General features: G+C 40.0%; 1 non-coding gene across 1 annotated transcript; it reads left to right on the top strand.

Moving 5' to 3' along the window:
* Positions 1 to 13598: 13598 nt before the first annotated feature.
* LOC130938645 (small nucleolar RNA R71) lies at positions 13599 to 13706 on the top strand. Its single transcript, XR_009069804.1, has one exon. It is a non-coding gene; the product is annotated as a small nucleolar RNA R71 (small nucleolar RNA).
* Positions 13707 to 15553: the final 1847 nt, after the last annotated feature.

The following is a 15553-nucleotide window of genomic DNA, read 5'->3' on the forward strand; positions in this document are numbered from 1 at the left end:
AGTAGTTATCTCTTGGGTTCTTTAATCGGAATCTTCGTGGTATAGGCAGGACCTGATGGCAGCATTCAAGAGAATCCGGAAGGTCTAAACCTTGTCTGTGGTATTCTGAGTAGGATTCAATGATTGAATGACTATGACGTGCTTCAAACTTGTAACCTACTGGGCGTTAGTGACAGACGCAAAAGAGTGATTCTATTCCGGTAGGGGAGGGAACCAAACCGGTGATTGGCAGCACTGTGACAGAGTGCGTGCATTAGCTTTCACTGCGCGGATGGGAGGTAGCTGCTGACAACAGTGAAACCCTATACGAGCTTGCCATGGAAGGAGACTTGCGTGTTTGATGAAGAAGACAGTAGGAAAGCAGAGATTCAGAAGATGGAGCATCTCCAAACCTCAACCTATTCTCCATTACTGCAAAACAAGTAACCATTTCATGTTCTTTTGCTTTTCACAATCAATCCTGATAATTTCTGATATCCTGACTAAGATTTACAAGATAACCATAGCTTGATTCAAGCCGACAATCTCCGTGGGATCGACCCTTGCTCACGCAAGGTATTACTTGGACGACCCAGTGCACTTGCTGGTTAGTTGTGCGGGATTGCAAAAGTGTTATTGCAATTTCGTGCACCACCGCCCACATCAGTTTCAATACTGACGACTTTAAATTGCAAACACCAAATTTAGATGACCCAGTGGTGATCTCGGTGCGCATTGGAGAACTAACCATAAAGAAGGTCTTGCTCGATCCAGAGAGCAGTGCTGATATCTTATTCTACTCTACGTTCAAAAAGATGCAGTTAAGTGACAAGGCACTACAACCATCAGAGGGAGAATTGGCAAGATTCTCAGGTGAAAGAGTCCTTGTATCAGGTTATGTATGGTTAAGAACAACATTGAGAGAACCCCCAAACTCCAAAACACTAGACATCCAGATATAGATGCATCCAAATGACGAAGATAAGACAGTGTTTGTAACCGACCAAGGTAATTTTTGCTATAAGGTAATGCCTTTCAAACTAAAAAATGCAGAAGCAACTGATCAGAGACTGATGGCAAAATATTTAAAAGTCAAATCGGACGAAACATCGAAATATACGTCGACGATATGGTGGTCAAGTCTAGTTCAGAGAAACAACACGAAGCCGACCTTCAGGAGATTTTCCAGTAACTCCGAACATACAATATGAGACTAAACCCAAAAAAATGCACATTTGGTATACAGAAAGGCAAAGTTCTCGGGTTTATGCTCACAAACAGAGGTATAGAAGCTAATCCCGACAAATGTCAAGTAGTTCTAAACATGCAGTCACCAAAAACAATCAAGGAAATACAACGTCTAATAGGTTGCTTAGCCGCCCTATCCAGATTCTTACCAGTAGCAGCCACTAGATGCTACCATTTCTTCAAAACCATGAAGAAGTCAGATAAGTTCGTTTGGACAGAAGATTGTGAAAAGGCCTTCTCTGAATTCAAACATATCCTGGGGTCATCACCTATACTTAAAAAACCAGAACAAGGTAAACCACTCTTTGTATTCCTTTCAATTTCCACTAACACTATCAATTCTGTACTTGTAACAGAAGCAGGAAAAGAGGAACACCCGGTGTATTTTGTAAGCAAAGTATTACAAGATGCCGAGCCAAGATACCCGATGATAGAAAAATTAGCATTCGGTCTAGTAATCACTGCTCGATGGTTGAGGCATTACTTTCAAACACACCCAATTATAGTTCAAATCGGTCATCCCCTACTATTCTTGCCTGAATGAGCCGAGGTATAGGTCGTCCTCTGGAAAAGGTCGGCAAACTCCCCAGGTGGAACATGATATACGTCGACGGCTGGAGAACAGGCGAGGTGGGTACCTGCAAAGGCACTCCAACGCTCAAGTCAGTAAAGAGATATATGTGTAAAACTTTGCTCTCAAAAAGATTGCGTACCTCTTGAAGCTTTCCCCTCTCTCCTTATATCTGGTTGGATGAAGTTGATCATTTGTCTGAGTCATAACGTCTGGGAAGAAATTTATTGCATATCCGACGTTATTGGATGAAAATTAATGCTGATTATTATGAATAGTCGGTTATGACCGAGGATTATGCGTTTCCAAGCTATAACTCGTAACTGGCATTTACTGGTCATATCACAGCCCCCAAATTTGGCCTGATTTGGAGGAGACAGGTTGAGATTTTTAAATGGTTATTAACGAGTTATAACTCGGTATATGGAGCCCCCAGATTAATGTGGATCATTGAAGTCTACCCTTGGTATGTGAAAAGACTTGGGCACGTGTAATGGTGTTGAATCAATGCCTTTCATGGGTTGCTGTGTGGATTATTTATTATTTTTGTGGGCTGGTGCAACTTCCAATGTTTATATCTAACCATCTAAAGTGGGATATGTTTAACGGCTAGGATTCAATTATGGAACTAAAGAGTTGATTAAATGAGTGGCTAGGGTGTAATATTTCTACATGGTTAATGTGCTTGACTGGGAGGCATCTACAGAAGCTTTTAAGGAAGAATGAGTACAAGAGGTTAGTAACTTTCCTTTGCCTTTTACCATTGTAAGTAACTTCCCTGTTTCAGTAAAAAAAGATGAGTGATAAAAAGAAAAAATTGCTACCCCAAGTCGAAGATAATGGGTCTTATGAATGGGTTGACAATGTCGTTCACATACGGGCTTCTCTATTTTTCGATAAGGAGAGTGTGAATAGAGTGAATTTGGCCAGGATAGTGAGACCTGGATTTCATCTAGAATTTTTGCCATGCAACTGGTCTGATCTCATTTTCCATAGGAGACATGATTTTGAAAGCTTTTATATGTATAGCTGTGTGATGGAAGAATTGCGTGTTAAGCTTCCTTTTTCCAGTTTTGAATGTGATGTGATGAAACAAATGAACTGCGCTCCTTCCCAAATCCACCCAAATGGCTGGGCCTTTATCAAATGTTTCCAAGTTCTGATGCAATTTTTTGAAATTGAAGTTGAAATGGAACTGTTCTTTTCCTTATTTCAAGCCAAAGGGGTGTGGAAGGGTCTGTGGATAAATCTGAATAGTACTTCAGGCTTTTCTGAAAAAACTGTATAAATCGTCTTTCAAAGATTTTAAAGAAATATTTTTGAAAGTAAAGTCAGTAGACAAAGAGTTTCCATTTTACCTTGATGAACACTTGGGGGAAAAATTCCCAATGTATTGGTGTTGTCAACCACAGCACATATTGGGTCCTGAACTTATTAGTGGTCAAAATGAATGTATAATTTCGCTCCTGATTGAGATGGTGGATAAAGGTGGTTTGATATCTGTGTCTGAGTTGCTTCCTTGGGAGGAAGATAAATCAGTTGTATTAAATTACCTTGGTAAGGAAATTGAAAAATGTTTATTGTTGTTTATGTTTGTTATCTGATCTAATGATCACTTTTCATTTATGTTACAACTGGTACATTTCCTGGAGTAACTGCTTCAAGCCTAGGATCCCGATTTAAGAGCAAAAACTTTGAAGGTTCCTCTTCCAACCCGGATAAGGTGGATAGTGGAGCAGAGGTCAACCAGCCCCCAGCAAAGAAAAAGGGAATTGTATTCAAAAAGAGAAAATCGGACGTGGTTATCCAGGATGGTGAACGGAGCAGGGATGAGGTGTTGCAGCTTGAAGATTTATCAAGCTTTACCATAAGGCAAGAAAAATTGCATTCTTTTGAAAATGAAGGGGAAGGATCGTCGGTTTGGAGTCGAAAATTTTCCTTTAATGTCGTCGCAGATGAAGTCGTTCAATCCTCAACAGATATAACCCGGGTGGACGAGGTTGGGGATATAGGGGTTGACCAATTTCTGCAGGTTAGGCATATGCAAAAAAAATTCTTTGTTTTCTCTTTACAAAACATGATTCCTATGCTAATACTAATTCCTAAATTGTAGGTATTAGGATTTCGATTGGCTAGTATTGGTAGTAGTCAGGAGAAAAAACACAGAAGGGTAGTATGTGAGGCTTCTGAAAATGCTAATTTAAAAGAACAGTTAATGTTGATGGATACAGCTTTAACTGATTTGAAAAAGAAATTATCTGAATTAGAGGAGGAATTGAAAATGGAAAAAGAATGTCACGTGAAGGCTGCTGATTTGTTGAAAAAGAAAGAAAAATACCTCACGGGTGTAAACGACCAAGTTGTTGAGTTAACCTAAAAAATGAAAGAGTATGAAAGTAACAAAGAGGGGGGATATTCTGGATGCTTTCGCAGAAGGGTTTGAGCGAGCAGTTAAGCAGGCCAAGTTTTTTGTTCCTAATGGAGAATTTTCGTCTATGGATCCTAGTAAGGCAATCCGTGATGGTAAGCTTGTGGATGATGAAGAAATTGCTGAGGAGGGGGACGACAATTTGGCCAACTAATGCTTCCTTTAAACATATGTTATTATTTTAGTTTCTTTTTTTTTGTTAGTCGTGGAAGACTTTTATGTTTTGTTTTGGATCTTTTGCGGATAACGCTTTTGTGGGAATTGTAACTGTGAACTGTGGTACTTTTGTTAAGAATTTGGTGAATTAGATTTTGATTTTTCCTAATCAGTTCTTATATAGGCATAAAAAGGCCTAATGACTATCTGTTACTATTTAAGCGTCGTTTAGCTTATTTTTGCGCATTCGTATTTTGGTAAGGCGACTTTTAGTATGATCAGTAGCTCCTTTGAAGGATTATGGTGTCTGATAATTGTAAAATTGTTCGGATTTCGAAAGAAATATGCTATTTGCCAGAAGGTCTATAAAATGATTAAAATTTATTAAAAGCAGTACCTATACAACTTTATTCCAGGTAAACCAGCCTCATTAAAACCACCCTGATCAAAAACCCTTTTCTGGGAAAAAATCTAAAGGTAGGAAAAAGAGTACTAGCATGCTGCTTGTTGTTAATTGTAATATTGCTTTAGATAGTTGACATTCCATGTGTTGGGAATTTCGGTGCCGTCTAGCTGTTCCAGTTTATAAGCTCCTCGTCCAAGTACTTCATATACTCGGAATGGACCATCCCATGCTGCTGTGAGCTTTCCGTGGGAGGAGGGTCGGCGAGCCTGCTCAGTTTTCCTTAGAATTAAGTCGCCGACATTGAATGATCTTGGGAACACCCTCTGCGTATATCATTGGCTAAGTTGTTGTTGTAAAGCTCGGTGCTGAACAGCTTCTGTTTCCCGAATCTCTTCGATTAGGTCAAGTTCTGCTTGCCTGGCTTGATCATGGTGCTCGGCTAATGTCCGCATCGAGTATTGAGACACTTCTATAGGAATCATGGCTTAAGATCCATATACCAAGAGAAATGGTGTTTCCTTAGTTGTCGAATGTGCTGTAGTATTGTATGCCCATAATACTTCAGGAACAAATTCGGCCCATAGGCCCTTTGCATTGTTGAGCTTTTTTCTTAATGCTTGTAGGATGACTTTATTAGCTGCTTCTGCTAACCCATTGGACTGTGGATGCTCCACAGAGGAAAAATGATGTTTTATCTTTAAATTATGCAAAAAAATTTTAAAATTATGGTCGGTAAACTGTTGACCATTGTTAGATACAATGTGACCTGGTATACCAAATCTACAGATTATATTTCTCCAAACAAAGCTTATCATCTGGGATGACGTGATTTTTGCCAAAGGCTGCGCTTCGATCCATTTAGAAAAATAATCGATTGTAACTACCAAATATTTCACCTGTCTTGGGGCAGTGGGGAAAGGCCCGAGGATATCGATTCCCCATCTATTGAATGGCCAGCTTACCACTGAATGATGAAGCTGCTCGGCAGGTATGTTGATGATCGGGGAATGCTTCTGACAATTGTCACAAGTTCGAACTTTTTGACTGTTATCCTCCTATATTGTTGGCCAATAAAAACCTGCTCGGAGTATTTTCTATGCCAGGCTCCAAGCTCCAGAGTGTATTCCACAAATGCCTTCGTGAGTCTCGGATAAAACAAGGTCGGCCTCCGACCTGTCCAAACATTTTAATAGAGGTCGAGAATATTCTCGCCTATACAGAACATTATTTAACAAGGTGAAGAAAGAGGCTTGTCGCCTGAATTTGTTCTTATCTTTAACTTCCTCCGGGATGGAACCATGATTGAGGTATTGAATATAAGGCTGCTGCCAACTGTCTTCATTTATAATGTTTAAAATATTAAATGTATCAATGCTCGGCTTATCTAAAGTTGATTGCAAAAGCGTGGCAATGTATGCTTGTGTAGTCACCAGCTTTGATAAAACATCTGCTCTGTGGTTTTGTTCTCTAGGTATATGAATAACCTCAACTTTGAAAAAACTGTTTAGTAACTGTTGAACAACATCCATGTATTTCAATAAAATTTGATCTTTTGTTTGAAAACTTTGATTCACTTGTTGAACGATTAACAACGAATCACAGTACACTTTTAAATTAGCAATATGTAAATCGGTTGCTAACATGAGCCCAGCTATGAGGGCTTCGTATTCGGCCTGGTTATTACTGGCTTTGAATAAGAACCGGAGAGAATGTTCCAGAACTATGCCATCCGAGCTTTATAGTAGTATGCCTGCTCTAGCTCCTTGAGGGTTTGAAGCGCCATCTACGAACAAGGTCTATGCCTGGGCTTCATCTTCAGAGTATGAGTCCGTAAACTCAGCTACAAAATCGGCCAAGCATTGTGACTTAACAGATCCTCTGGGCTGGTACTGAATATCGAATTCTAAGAGTTCAATAGACCACTTGATTAGTCGTCCTGTCAATTCAGGCTTAGAAAGTATCTGCCGAAGTGGTTATCCGGTTCTGACGATGATTGTGTGATTCTGAAAATAAGGTCAGAGCCGTCTTGCAGAGAAAATTAATGTTAGGGCGAGCTTTTCGAGCCTTGGGTAACGAAGCTCTACATTTTGTAGTGACTTGCTCACAAAATATACTGGCTGCTGGACTTTGTTGCTTTCTGTAATAAGAACAGAGCTAATGGCGACATCAGTTATAGACAAATATAGATATAATGGCTCGCCGAGCTTTGGTTTTTGTAAAATAGGTGGTTTTGAAAGAAATTGCTTTAAGCTTGTGAATGCGGCGGCTTCATAGTTTTCATCCCATGAAAATTTTTTTGTGTCATTCCTCAAGCACTGAAAAAAGTTAAAGGATTTGGATGCTAAGCACGGCGGAAATCTGGACAATGCTGCTAATCTGCCTGTTAATCGTTGAACCTTCTTTATCGTCATCAGACTACGCATGTCAAGTATTGCTTGACACTTTTCTAGATTTGCTTCAATACCTCGGCCTGTCAGGATGAAGCCGGGGAATTTTCCCCTCCGAACACCAAAGGCGCATTTCTCGGGGTTCAGTCTCATGTTATATTTTTGGATCTGTGTGAATATTTCATCAATGTCTTGTATGTGAGGATGTCCGATCTTTGTCTTGACGACCATGTCGTCGACGTATACTTCAATGTTCCTGCCTATTTGCTGCTCAAAGATCTTGTTCATTAATCTCTGGTATGTTGCACCTGCATTCTTTAAACCAAAAGGCATGACATTATAATAGTGATTACCATATTCAATTATGAAGGAGGTTTTTTCTTGGTCTGATGGATGCATAAGGATCTGGTTATAGCCAGAATATGCATCCATGAAACTCAAAGTGCCATAGTGGTGCACGAAATTGTGATCACTACTTTTCACAACTCAAATAATCCCCGGTAATGAATCCAAAAACTTGGTGTTCAATACCATGGCATAAACACAACTTCGCACAACTAACCAGCAAGTGCACTGGGTCGTCCAAGTAATAAACCTTACGCGAGTAAGGGTCGATCCCACGGAGATTGTTGGTATGAAGCAAGCTATGGTCACCTTGCAAATCTTAGTCAGGCAGACTCAAATGGTTATGGATGATATATGAATAAAACATAAAGATAAAGATAGAGATACTACATTCATTGGTGAGAATTTCAGATAAGCGAATGGAGATGCTTTGTCCCTTCCGTCTCTCTGCTTTCCTACTGTCTTCATCCAATCCTTCTTACTCCTTTCCATGGCAAGCTGTATGTTGGGCATCACCGTTGTCAGTGGCTACAATCCCGTCCTCTTAGTGAAAATGTTCAACGCACCCTGTCACGACACGGCTATTCAGCTGTCGGTTCTCGATCATATCGGAATAGAATCCAGTGATTCTTTTGCGTCTGTCACTAACGCCCCACAATCGCGAGTTTGAAGCTCGTCACAGTCATTCAATCATTGAATCCTACTCAGAATACCACAGACAAGGTTTAGACCTTCCGGATTCTCTTGAATGCCGCCATCAATTCTAGCTTATACCACGAAGATTCCGGTTGAAGAATCCAAGAGATATCCACCCAATCTAAGGTAGAACGGAGGTGATTGACAGTCACACGTTCATAAGTGAGAATGATGATGAGTGTCACGGATCATCACATTCATCAAGTTGAAGAACAAGTGATATCTTGGAACAAGAACAAGCTGAATTGAATAGAAGAACAATAGTAATTGCATTAATACTCGAGGTACAGCAGAGCTCCACACCTTAATCTATGGTGTGTAGAAACTCCACCGTTGAAAATACATAAGAACAAGGTCTAGGCATGGCCATGAGGCCAGCCCCCCAGTGATCTAAGATAGCATAAAACTCAAAGATAGCTACCAAGATGAGAATACAATAGTAAAAGGTCTTATTTATAAAGAACTAGTAGCCTAAGGTTTACAAAGATGAGTAAATGACATAAAAATCCACTTCCGGGCCCACTTGGTGTGTGCTTGGGCTGAGCATTGAAGCATTTTCGTGTAGAGACTCTTCTTGGAGTTAAACGCCAGCTTTTGTGCCAGTTTGGGCGTTTAACTCCCATTCTTGTGCCAGTTCTGGCGTTTAACGCCGGGCATTCTTGAGCTGATTTAAAACACCAGTTTGGGCCATCAAATCTCGAGCAAAGTATGGACTATTATACATTGCTGGAAAGCCCAAGATGTCTACTTTCCAACGCCATTGAGAACGCGCTAATTGGGCTTCTGTAGCTCCAGAAAATCCACTTCGAGTGCAGGAAGGTCAGAATCCAACAGCATCTGCAGTCCTTTTAGTCTCTGAATCAGATTTTTGCTCAAGTCCCTCAATTTCAGCCAGAAAATACCTGAAATCACAGAAAAACACACAAACTCATAGTAAAGTCCAGAAAAGTGAATTTTAACTAAAAACTAATAAAAATATAATAAAAACTAACTAAAACATACTAAAAACATACTAAAAACAATGCTAAAAAGCGTATAAATTATCCGCTCATCACAACACCAAACTTAAATTGTTGCTTGTCCTCAAGCAACTGAAAATCAAACAAGATAAAAAGAAGAGAATATGCAATGAATTCCAAAAACATCTATGAAGATCAGTCTTAATTGGATGAGCGGGGCTTTTAGCTTTTTGCCTCTGAACAGTTTTGGCATCTCACTCTATCCTTTGAAATTCAGAATGATTGGTTTCTATAGGAACTCAGAATCCAGATAGTGTTATTGATTCTCCTAGTTAAGTATGATGATTCTTGAACATAGCTACTTTATGAGTCTTGGCCGTGGCCCAAAGCACTCTGTCTTCCAGTATTACCACCGGATACATACATGCCACAGACACATAATTGGGTGAACCTTTTCAGATTGTGACTCAGCTTTGCTAGAGTCCCCAATTAGAGGTGTCCAGGGTTCTTAAGCACACTCTTTTTGCCTTGGATCACAACTTTATTTCTTTCTTTTTTCTTTTTTTTCTCTTTCTCCCTTTTTTTTCGTTTTTTTTTCACTGCTTTTTCTTGCTTCAAGAATCATTTTTATGATTTTTCAAATCCTCAGTAACATGTCTCCTTTTTCATCATTCTTTCAAGAGCCAATAATTTTAACATTCATGAACAACAAATTCAAAAGACATATGCACTGTTCAAGGATACATTCAGAAAACAAAAGTATTGCCACCACATCAAAATAATTAATCTGTTATAAAATCTGAAATTCATGCAATTCTTCTCTTTTTCAATTAAGAACATTTTTCTTTTAAGAAAGGTGATGGATTCATAGGACATTCATAACTTTAAGGCATAGATACTAATGATCATAAGACACAAACATGGATAAACATAAGCATGAAAATTCGAAAAACAGGAAAATAAAGAACAAGGAGATTAAAGAACGGGTCCACCGTAGTGATGGCGGCTTGTTCTTCCTCTTGAAGGTCTTATGGAGTGCTTGAGCTCCTCAATGTCTCTTCTTTGTCTTTGTTGCTCCTCTCTCATGATTCTTTGATCTTCTCTAATTTCATGGAGGAGGATGGAATGTTCTTGGTGCTCCACCCTTAGTTGTCCCATGTTGGAACTCAATTCTCCTAGGGAGGTGTTGATTTGCTCCCAATAGTTTTGTGGAGGAAAGTGCATCCCTTGAGGCATCTCAGGGATTTCATGATGAGTGGGATCTCTTGTTTGCTCCATCTTTTTCTTAGTGATGGGCTTGTCCTCATCAATGGGGATGTCTCCCTCTATGTCAACTCCAACTGAATAACAGAGGTGACAAATGAGATGAGGAAAGGCTAACCTTGCCAAGGTAGAGGATTTGTCCGCCACCTTGTAAAGTTCTTGGGCTATAACCTCATGAACTTCTACTTCTTCTCCAATCATGATGCTATGAATCATGATGGCCCGGTCTAGAGTAACTTCAGACCGGTTGCTAGTGGGAATAATTGAGCGTTGGATAAACTCCAACCATCCCCTAGCCACGGGCTTGAGGTCATGCCTTCTCAGTTGAACCGGCTTCCCTCTTGAATCTCTCTTCCATTGGGCGCCCTCTTCACAGATGTCTATGAGGACTTGGTCCAACCTTTGATCAAAGTTGACCTTTTTTGAGTTTGAAAGGAACCTCAAAGATCACCTTCTTCTTGGCCACAACTTCATAGAAGTGGTCTTGATGCACCCTTGAGATGAATCTCTCCATCTCCCATGACTCGGAGGTGAAAGCTTTTGCCTTCCCTTTCCTCTTTCTAGAGGTTTCTCCGGCCTTGGATGCCATAAATGGTTATGGAAAAACAAAAAGCAATGCTTTTACCACACCAAACTTAAAAGGTTTGCTCGTCCTCGAGCAAAAGAAGAAAGAAGAGAGTAGAAGAAGAAGAAATAGAGGAGAGGGAGATGGCTTTATGGTTCGGCCAAAGGGGGAGAAGTAGTGTTTAGGGTGTGTGAAAATGAGGGAGTGAAGATGGGTTTATATAGGGGTGGAGAGAGGGGTAGGGTTCGGTCATGTAAGGGTGGGTTTGGGAAGGAAAATAGTTTAAATTTTGAATGGTAAGGTAGGTGGGGTTTTATAAAGGATGGATGTGAGTGGTGAAGAGAATAGTGGGATTTGATAGGTGAAGGGTTTTTTGGGGAAGAAGTGTTGAGGTGATTGGTGAATGGGTGAAGAAGAAGAGAGAGGGTGGTGGGGTAGGTGGGGATCCTGTGGGGTCCACAGATCCTGAGGTGTCAAGGAAAAGTCATCCCTGCACCAAATGGCGAGCAAAATTGCTCTTCGTGCCAATTCTGGCGTTAAACACCGGGCTGGTGCCCATTTCTGGCATTTAACGCCAGCTTCTTGCCCTTTTCTGGCGTTTAACGCCAGTCTGGTGCCCCTTTCTGGCGTTAAACGCCCAGAATGGTGCCAGACTGGGCATTAAACGCCCATTTGCTAGCTTCACTGGCGTTTAAACGCCAGCAAGTTCTCCTCCAGGGTGTGCTATTTTTCTTTCTGTTTTTCATTCTGTTTTTTCTTTTTCAATTGATTTTGTGACTTCTCATGATCATCAACCTACAGAAAACATAAAATAACAAAGGAAAATAGATTAAATATAACATTGGGTTGCCTCCCAACAAGCGCTTCTTTAATGTCAGTAGCTTGACAGTGGGCTCTCATGGAGCCTTACAGATACTCAGAGCAATGTTGGAACCTCCCAACACCAAACTTAGAGTTTGAGTGTGGGGGTTCAACACCAAACTTAGAATTTGGTTGTGGCCTCCCAACACCAAACTTAGAGTTTGACTGTGGGGGCTCTGTTTGACTCTGTTTTGAGAGAAGCTCTTCATGCTTCCTCTCCATGGTAATAGAGGGATATCCTTGAGCCTTAAACACAAGGGATTCTTCATTCACTTGAATGATCAATTCTCCTCTGTCCACATCAATCACAGCCTTTGCTGTGGCTAGGAAGGGTCTGCCAAGGATGATGGATTCATCCATGCACTTCCCAGTCTCTAGGACTATGAAATCAGCAGGGATGTAATGGTCTTCAACCTTTACCAGAACATCCTCTACAAGTCCATAAGTTTGTTTCTTTGAATTGTCTGCCATCTCTAGTGAGATTCTTGCAGCTTGTACCTCAAAGATCCCTAGCTTCTCCATTACAGAGAGAGGCATGAGGTTTACACTTGACCCTAAGTCACACAGAGCCTTCTTAAAGGTCATGGTGCCTATGGTACAAGGTATTGAAAACTTCCCAGGATCTTGTCTCTTTTGAGGTAATCTCTGCCTAGACAAGTCATCCAGTTCTTTGGTGAGCAAAGGGGGTTCATTCTCCCAAGTCTCATTACCAAATAACTTGTCATTTAGTTTCATGATTGCTCCAAGGTATTTAACAACTTGCTCTTCAGTGACATACTCATCCTCTTCAGAGGAAGAATACTCATCAGAGCTCATGAAGGGTAGAAGTAAATCTAATGGAATCTCTATGGTCTCAGTGTGAGCCTCAGATTCCCATGGTTCCTCATTGGGGAACTCATTGGAGACCAGTGGGCGTCCATTGAGGTCTTCCTCAGTGGCGTTCACTGCCTCTTCCTCCTCTCCAAGTTTGGCCATGTTGATGGCCTTGCATTCTCCTTTTGGATTCTCTTCTGTATTGCTTGGAAGAGTACTAGGAGGGAGTTCAGTAATTTTCTTGCTTAACTGTCCGACTTGTGCCTCCAAATTCCTAATGGAGGACCTTGTTTCAGTCATGAAACTTTGAGTGATTTTGATTAGATCAGAGACCATGGTTGCTAAGTCAGAGTGGTTCTGCTTAGAATTCTCTGTCTGTTGCTGAGAAGATGATGGAAAAGGCTTGCCATTGCTAAACCTGTTTCTTCCACCATTATTATTGTTGAAACCTTGTTGAGGTCTCTGTTGATCCTTCCATGAGAAATTTGGATGATTTCTCCATGAAGAATTATAGGTGTTTCCATAGGGTTCTCCCATGTAATTCACCTCTTCCATTGAAGGGTTCTCAGGATCATAAGCTTCTTCTTCAGATGAAGCATCCTTAGTACTGCCTGGTGCAGCTTGCATTCCAGACAGACTTTGAGAGATCATATTGACTTGTTGGGTCAATATTTTGTTCTGAGCCAATATGGCATTCAGAGTATCAATCTCAAGAACTCCTTTCTTCTGATTTGTCCCATTGTTCACAGGATTCCTTTCAGAAGTGTACATGAATTGGTTGTTTGCAACCATTTCAATTAGTTCTTGAGCTTCTGTAGGCGTCTTCTTCAGATGAAGAGATCCTCCAGCAGAGCTATCCAATGACATCTTGGACAGTTCAGACAGACCATCATAGAAAATACCTATGATGCTCCATTCAGAAAGCATGTCAGAGGGACACTTTCTGATTAATTGTTTGTATCTTTCCCAAGCTTCATAGAGGGATTCACCTTCCTTCTGTCTGAAGGTTTGGACTTCCACTCTAAGCTTACTCAATTTTTGAGGTGGAAAGAACTTTGCCAAGAAGGCATTGACTAGCTTTTCCCAAGAGTTTAGGCTTTCTTTAGGTTGTGAGTCCAACCATATCCTAGCTCTGTCTCTTACTGCAAAAGGGAATAGCATTAGTCTGTAGACCTCAGGGTCAACCCCATTAGTCTTGACAGTGTCACAGATTTGCAAGAATTCAGTTAAAAACTGATGAGGATCTTCCAGTGGAAGTCCATGGAACTTGCAATTCTGTTGCATTAGAGAAACTAATTGAGGCTTAAGCTCAAAGTTGTTTGCTCCAATGGCAGGGATAGAGATGCTTCTCCCATAGAAGTCGGGAGTAGGTGCAGTAAAGTCACTAAGCACCTTCCTTGCATTGTTGGCATTGTTGTTATTTTCGGCTGCCATAGGTTCTTCTTCCTTGAAGAATTCTGTTAGGTCCTCTACATAGAATTGTGCTTTAGCTTCTCTTAGCTTTCGCTTCAAGGTCCTTTCAGGTTCAGGGTCAGCTTCAACAAGAATGCCTTTGTCTTTGCTCCTGCTCATATGAAAGAGAAGAGAACAAGAAAATGTGGAATCCTCTATGTCACAGTATAGAGATTCCTTGAGGTGTCAGAGGAACAGAAAAATAGAAGGAAGAGGGAGAAGAATTCGAACTTAGTGAGATAGAGTTCGAATTGTGCATTGAGGAGGAGTGTTACTCCATAAATAGAAGGATGTAAGAAGAGGGGAAGAGTTTATCGAAAATTAATTAAAAAAAATTAAAATCATTTTGAAAAAGATTTTGAAGAAGATATGATTGAAAACTTTTTTAAAAAATATGTGATTTAAAAGTTATGGTTTTAAAAAGATGTGATTGAGAAGATATGATTTGAAAACAATTTTAAAAAGATTTGATTTTGAAAATTAATGACTTGGCTAACAAGAAAAGATATGATTCAAACATTAAACCTTTCTCAACAGAAAAGGCAACTTACTTGAAATGTTGAATCAAATCATTAATTGATAGCAAGTAGTTTTGAAAATGGAAAGAAATTGATTTTGAAAAAGATTTGATTGAAAAGATATGATTTGAAAAAGATTTGATTTTAAAAAAATTTTGAAAACCTGAAAAAAAAATTGAATTAAAAACAGAATCTTTCCTCTTGTGCCATCCTGGCGTTAAACGCCCAGAATGGTGCACATTCTGGCGTTTAACGCTCAAAGCACTACCCTTTTGGGCATTAAACGCCCAGCCAGGCACCCTGGCTGGTGTTTAAACGCCAGTCTGCCTTCTTCACTGGGCATTTTGAACGCCCAGCCTTTTTTTGTGTAATTCCTCTGCTACATGTACTGAATCTTCAGTTTTCTGTATTATTGACTTTGAAAAATAGAACCAAAATCAAATAAACAGTGCATGTAAGACACCAAACTTAAAATAAGACACTATACTCAAACAAGAAATATTTTTGGTTTTTATGATTTTGTAAATTTTTTTTTGTGCTTTTTCGAAAATTATGTGGAAAAGTAAAATAAAGGATTCAAAATTCTTAATGAGAACTCCAGGAATCATTACAATGCTAGTCTAAGACTTCGGTCCAGGAATTAGACATGGCTTCACAGCCAGCCAAGCTTTCAAAGAAAGTTTCGGTCCAAAACACTAGACATGGCCAATGGCCAGCCAAGCCTTAGCAGATCATTGCTCCAACAGCAAGATTGATAGAAATCAACAAGATCTTGTGATGATAAGTTGAAACCTCGGTCCAATAAGATTAGACATGGCTTCACAGCCAGCCAGACTTCAACAGATCATCATGAAACTCTAGAACTCATTCTTAAGAATTCTGAAAAATACATAATCTAAGCAACAA

Source organism: Arachis stenosperma, chromosome 6 (assembly GCF_014773155.1).
Source record: "Arachis stenosperma cultivar V10309 chromosome 6, arast.V10309.gnm1.PFL2, whole genome shotgun sequence".
NCBI lineage: Eukaryota > Viridiplantae > Streptophyta > Magnoliopsida > Fabales > Fabaceae > Arachis > Arachis stenosperma.